This window comes from Vulpes vulpes, chromosome 13 (genome assembly GCF_048418805.1).
Source record: "Vulpes vulpes isolate BD-2025 chromosome 13, VulVul3, whole genome shotgun sequence".
Lineage (NCBI taxonomy): Eukaryota > Metazoa > Chordata > Mammalia > Carnivora > Canidae > Vulpes > Vulpes vulpes.
Window position 1 is genome coordinate 71,929,295 of NC_132792.1, and position 6,507 is coordinate 71,935,801.

Sequence of the window (6,507 nt, forward strand, 5' to 3'; positions counted from 1 at the left end):
CCTCCATGCTGGTCTCAAAAGGACTGTGCTGGGATCCCTGGGTGGCTCAGCGGTTTGGCGCCTGCCTTTGGCCCAGGGCGCGATCCTGGAGTCGCAGGATCGAGTCCCACGTCAGGCTTCCAGCATGGAGCCTGCTTCTCCCTCTGTCTGTGTCTCTGCTTCTCTCTCTCTCTCTCTCTCTCTCTGTGTGTGTCTATCATAAATAAATAAATAAATCTTTAAAAAAAAAAAAAAAGGACTGTGCTGGGTCACACTACCCAATGAGCTAGAAGGAGGGGTTCTTTCACAAACTTGTGTTTCTTTCTTTCTTTTTTCCTTTTTTTTGAAGACAGATAGATATGCATTCAGGCACAAGATAAAACATGTCTCTTGATGTGAGTTGTGATCAAAGAAGTATGAAAGTCACTCCTCTATCCTAAAAAGTTAATAAGAGGCTATAGTTTAAGTAATTTTAAAAATAGAACTGAACCACTATTATTAGATTAAGAAATTATTATATTACCTGAACATTAAAAGATTTCAAAACACCTACTTAGATTTTCATAATGGTTTTCATGTTGGTGAATATTAAAAGGCACATCCTTCTGATGCTGAAAAATCAGGCATGGCCATCATGGGCTTCACCATAGAAGGTTCTCTAGTGATGACTACATTCATTCTTTTCTTCCCTCCCCCTCCCCTACCTCCTCCTCCTCTTTCAGGGGCAAACTGATAATGAACAGAGCAGAAGGTGGTAGAAAGAAGCCAGAGGAAAAAGCTGTGTTGAGTAGTAAGGAAGGCGGGGCTGCAGGCAAATGACTGGGTCTGGGGCCTTCGAAGCAGGAGGAAGTAGCACTTCCTTGCCAGCCCCCTCCCTCTGGCCTCCTGTCAGGTCACTGGCTACAGTTCTGCTCTCTGTGACACAGCTTCCCCGTGGAAAGCAGAAGTGGTCCTCCCTCTCCAGAGGGTCTCTCTGAGATGAGCGTCTCTGTTCCCCTCACCCATGTAGGGGTTAACATTTACAGGAAGACCAGGGGCACCCAGAAGGCTCCAAAGCCAACAAAACGACATTGCTTTAGTTGGAGGTAGAATGAATGCAAACCCATCTCTCCAGTCTCACTGTGTATTCTCTCCAGCACTAAAAATTAGGCCCAAGGAACTCATGACAGCTCCCCAACCAGATGTTGTACCAATAGACAGAGGAAGGAGGCCTGGAGAGGTACAGTGTTGGCAAAGAGCTTTCAATCAGCATGGCTTGGGATCAACAGAGTGAGTTTAGATGTTCACAGAAAGGCAGCCATGTGTGCAGACTCAGCATTATTTGACATGTGTGAGGTGTGAACTGTAAAAAGGAGATGAAACAGAATTAAAAGACCCTCTCAGGGTCCCTGGATGGCTCAGTGGTTGAGTGTCTGTCTGCCTTCGGCTCAGGTTGTGATCCCAGGGTCCTGGGATCGAGTTCCACACAGGGCTCTCTGCCAGGAGCCTGCTTGTCCTTCTACCTATGTCTCTGCTTCTCTCTCTGTATCTCTCATGAATAAATAAATAAAAATTTTTAAAATAATAAAAAATAATAAAAGACCCTCTAAGCTACGAGAAGGAGACTGCTGCCCAGTGTTCTACAACCCAATGGGGGCAGAGCCTATAGCATTAAGAAATACACCCTCAGATGGATTCTATAAGGTTTCCTCATTCATATATTTTGATGAAACATCATTTATATAAGTCAGAATCATGAAAAATGAACAGTTACCGTGACATGAATCAGTAATCTCTTCCCATAAATGTTCAGCTCCTATCATGGCAACTCCTGACTTGTGGACCTTGTGAGAGGTTGGGCCAGAGAAGAGAGACTTGGGACTATGTGACGGTTCATAAAGACAGTCAAACAATCAACCTTTCGGAAAAGTTCTATACCAACGAAAGTACATCCTGATGGTAAATAGAACTTCCAAGAAATAGCTTTGTGGCAAATAATGAACATTGACAGCTTACTAAGTGCTAAAGAAAGTGAAGCAGAGAACTAGATCGAAGAGAAAGTCTAAGAACAAAAAATAAAGGTTATATTATTGGGCCCTGCAACCGATCGGCATGGACGTACCTTTCTAACACCTCATCCCAAGTCATCATCTGAACTTGCTATTCTAAATTGCGTGACAGCCCTTCCAGCTAACGTAAACAAAGACATCCAAAAGAAGGTCCAAGTCTTTAAATGGGGCTGTTCCAAAAATTCTAATTCCTCAATGGGCAGATTCCCACACATTTCCTACACTTGGGCTTCTCCCCTAAATGGGAACTTACTCAAAATAAATTTCAGAAATGATGATAGAGTCAACTCAACATTTCACAATTTAAGTATCAGGAAACTGGGCAGGTGTAAGAAATCTTTCAATAGTTCTGACTGGAAAAAAAAAAAAAGAAACTTCCTCTTCTATGCCCTTCTGTTCACCACCAATCTTTAAAGATGGTAGGCAATGTGTGTCCACTGTAGAAGTGTGGGCTTTGAAGGGTGCCTGGCCCATCACAGGTGCTCAGTAAAGGAGCGCATGCTTTAACGAGTATCTTATGGGCCCTGTCTCCCTACATTATGTTTTCACCTCAAATGATGCTCTCACTGTTATAACAACCACCCAAGGAGGCTTGTAGGGTTCATGGGAGACACTTCTAGCAGCAGCTGGAGGCAATCCTTTGGTAAAGTATTACTTGCACACTTCTATATCAACCAATAGGCCCTGATAGCCCCCAAAGCAGTCACTGGAAGTGCTTGGGCAAGAGCCAATACAGGTGTCACCTTGGCAGTTACCAGAGCCACCCCCTCCCCAAGCTTCCCAAGCAGGAAGCACACTAAAAGGCAAAGAAACCCATCTCCCTCGGTTCGCTTGCCTTAAGTGCCCTACTTGATGGTGCAATTATCAAGTGATAGAAGAAACTTACCCTGTGGTTCTCTGTTTAATAATGTTTATTAAGAGATCATTTCTTTGCTTTTATGTAATTGAGTACCTACCGCCAGAGCAAAGGCAGAAAAGTGGGGAACGTTCTAAAGTTGGAGGCAGAAAACACACCTGCTCTGCCCAGTAGTGCCACTTAACCAGGTCTGTAACCTTGGACACCAAACCTCTTTTTTCTGTACCTGTCCCTGCCTACCCTGGGATCCAGGAGAGATTCAAATGAAATCAGAGCTCAGGAATCAGAGCTCAGAGCTTCTGACAAGCGAAAGGTGTGAGCAGTCATTGCCAGGTAGAGCCCAAGAGAGGTGAGACCACCATTGTCATCAATGTGTCATTGGTCAATGTCCCAACTAATGACTGTAGTGACCTTCCACTGTTAATATTATCCATGCCTGAGGACGTGGAGGTCATTGAGATCAGTATTGTAAGCTAGACGTAACCATACTTATTGTAGACATGTACACTGTTGTGTTCTTATTTATACTAATTCACATTTGTATGGGTTTGTTTATGGATAGTATAGCTTAACGTTGTTAACTTACAACTCTATATATTCATTTGAACCAACTGGTATCTCAAGTTTTGGTGGTTTATTTTTAAAACAAATATAAAGGAACTAAAGGGCTTAGAGAGTCACTGATTCACAAAACCGGACCACTTTTCTGCTAAAAAATGCCATTGGGGGTGCAGGGGTATTGCAAAGTCTTCACATATCTTGGCAACACCAATAGCTCTAAGATAAAGTAGGTCTTTTTGACTGGGCAAACTCCCTTGGCAGGCTACATGTCATCACTCCAAATCAAGCCCTTGCACCCAGGGATACACCCCAATAACCTTTCCTATTACCACTTAGAACACTGACACTGGGATTACTTGACAGTCAAAAATCCCCGTTTTAGGGGCACCTGGGTGGCTCACCTGAGCATCTGCCTTTGGCTCAGGTCGTGTACCCAAGGTCCAAGGATCAAGTCCCACAACAGGCTCCCTGTGTGTCTCTCATGAATAAATAAAATCTTAAACAACAACAACAACCCTGTTTTAAAAACCAGGACAGAGAGGGCCAGGTTCAAATGCTTTAGAAACCACCACCTTGTTCCTTGGCCTTGCACAGAGCCAAACTCAGAGCCAAACTTCACTCCCTCTTCTGAGTAATCTGGACTGTGATAGGCACTGGGGCTAGTGTTTTGGACGAGACAGACAAAGTTGTTTTCACCCACCTCTCATTGCAGTGGTGAATCCGGACTCTAAATGCAGACGAATCAGAATATAACTGATTACTGCTATGAAGGAAATGTTAGCTGAATAAAAGGGCCAAGGCATTAACCCAACTTGGTCCATATATCACAGTTCTGGTAAATGATGGGAGAGACCCAAACGTGGGTTTTCCAGAGCCTGTTTCTTTCCTTACATGGGCTGACCTCTACACTTCGCTCAGGAAGAGAGCTACCTCACTCTGTATCACCAAAAGCCTCAAGACATTGACCTCCTTACCTTCAAAGGAAAACCTTCAGTTCAGGACTAACTGAACCCCACCCTTTTCCAGCAGAGTTTACTTTACTTAGGAAGGGCTGCTGGGGACTTAGGGAATTCCTATACTCTTTCAGTGCCTATCACCCTCTGCAGTGCTTTAGCTTTTAAGATACGGGGACAACAGGCCTGCCCTCCTGAGCTCTGCAGGCAGCCAGCCTGGGGGTGGGGGGGGGGGGGGGCAGCCAACAAATCAGAAGTAAGTCAAACATCATTAACTAGTGCTTAGGGTGAGACTCCCAGGCCCTAGCTTTGCAGACAGCAGACCTCTGGTGTATTTATTAAGCAGCTTTACTAGCTGGGAAGGTCAGCTGGCCGGATCGGACATGTAGTCTTTGACTTAAAAACCGACAAATCGTGAAGAACCAGGGACCCGTGCTTTAGCGGGTAGAATTATTTGCAATAACAGCACCATTTATGGAATTGCCTATGCACGCACTGGGGGCTTCACGTGCAATAAATAGCTCAGAAGGTAAATGTGTTCTCCCAGAGACGAAAAATCACCCATACAGGTGATTTCAATAATAGGCCCAGGTTGACACTCAGCTAGAAAACTGGAAGGCCCAAGTTCAACTGGGGTTTTTTTGGCCAAGAAGTTGGGTGGGTTTGTGATCATTCTCTTCTCTCTCTCTCTCTCTCTCGCACACACACGGGTACACGGAGAAAGGGAAGCACAACCCGACGACCACGTCAGCTCTTAGTGGGAACATCCCAGGCGCTCGGCTGGGAGAAGGTGCCGCAGTGGCCGGGATAACGCAGGAAGGCGGGAACCGCCCACACCCTCCCCCAGGGCGAGGGAAAGGCAACCCCCGAATTCTTAAAATAACTCTCGCTTCCTCTCGGCCGCGGGAGGCGCCGGGCTCGGCGGGAGGGCGCGCACCGGCCCGGCCGCAGCCCCTCGGCCTCGCGCTCCGCCCGGGGCCCCCGAGGAGCGCAGCGCCCGCCGGCCTGGAGGGGAGCCCGGGCCCCGCGGCCAGACCCGCCTGCGCGAGCCGAGGAGTCCCGGTCCCCGGTCCCCGGCGCGCCCCCCGCCCCCCTGCGCGCCGCGGCGGGGAGACACCTGCGGGGCGTCCCGCGCCCCCAGGGCCCGGCCACCCCCGGGCTGGAGGCATCGGGGCGCCCTCGCCGCGGGGCCCGCGCCTGGGACTCACCAGCTCCGGGGGCAAGCTGCGGGGCGGCGGCGGCGCTCCACGGTGCCTCGAGCGCAGGGCGGGGGGCGCGACGGGGCGGCCCGGCTGCGGGCGCGGGGCGCGGGGCGCGGGGCCCGGCGGCGCCACGGCAGGGGGCGAGCGGCGGGAGAGGAACTGGCTGTCGCTGGGCTCGGCCGGGAGGTCCCAGCTACTTCCTGGTGCTCGGATTTGCATACCGCGCCGGGAGGCGGGGAAGTGACCGCTGGGCCCCTGCCCAAGGTTTGGGTCCTTGCGGGCCGCCGCGCGCGCTTTGGAGGCAGGGAAACCTCGCCCCGGAGGGCGGCTCGCGGGGGCAGCGGCCGGGGACCCCCTGCGGGGCTGGACGTGGACCCGGCGGCAGAGCCTCCCGCGCGCGCCTCCCCGCTTCCTCCCCAGCGACTGGCCGTAAGGTGTTGGGCCACCGGGAGCCCCTGGCGGCGGGGGCGGGGGCGGGGGCGGGGGCGCGCTGCGATCCCGACCCTGGGGGGCCCGAGGAGGGGATGGCGGGCCCGGCGGAGGGAGCGCAGGGAGCGGATGGCCGGGGTCCCGCCGAGGGCTCGGGAGCCGCTGCACAGTGGGCTCCTTCGCGGGGGCCGCGGGGACTCCCAGGGTGTAAGGCCGGGGCGGCGGCTGGCCGCGGATTTCCTTGGATTTCCTTGGATTTCCTCCCAGGGACGTGGAGAAGAGGGTGAAGCCAATGCCCCCCGCGAAGGGCTCGCACCGCGCACAGCGCACCGCCGCGGGTCTCTCCTGCTGCGTGGAGCGCGCTGCTGGGCACACAGCAAGCGCATAATCGATGTCTGCGGCCTGCCAAGCCCGGGCTCCAGCCCCCGCAAATGCCGCACACGTATCCACGATTACGGTATCAGGGATCCCTGGGTGGC

General features: G+C 51.5%; 1 protein-coding gene across 2 annotated transcripts in view; it reads right to left on the reverse strand.

Annotated features, from left to right (window-relative positions):
• Positions 1 to 5,726, reverse strand: part of LYN (LYN proto-oncogene, Src family tyrosine kinase) — a 115,407-nt gene extending 109,681 nt beyond the window's left edge. For both annotated transcript variants that reach the window (XM_072734708.1, XM_072734711.1), the window contains exon 1: positions 5,606 to 5,726. The gene's annotated coding sequence lies outside the window, so the exon portion shown is untranslated. The remainder of the gene's footprint in view (positions 1 to 5,605) is intronic.
• Positions 5,727 to 6,507: the final 781 nt, after the last annotated feature.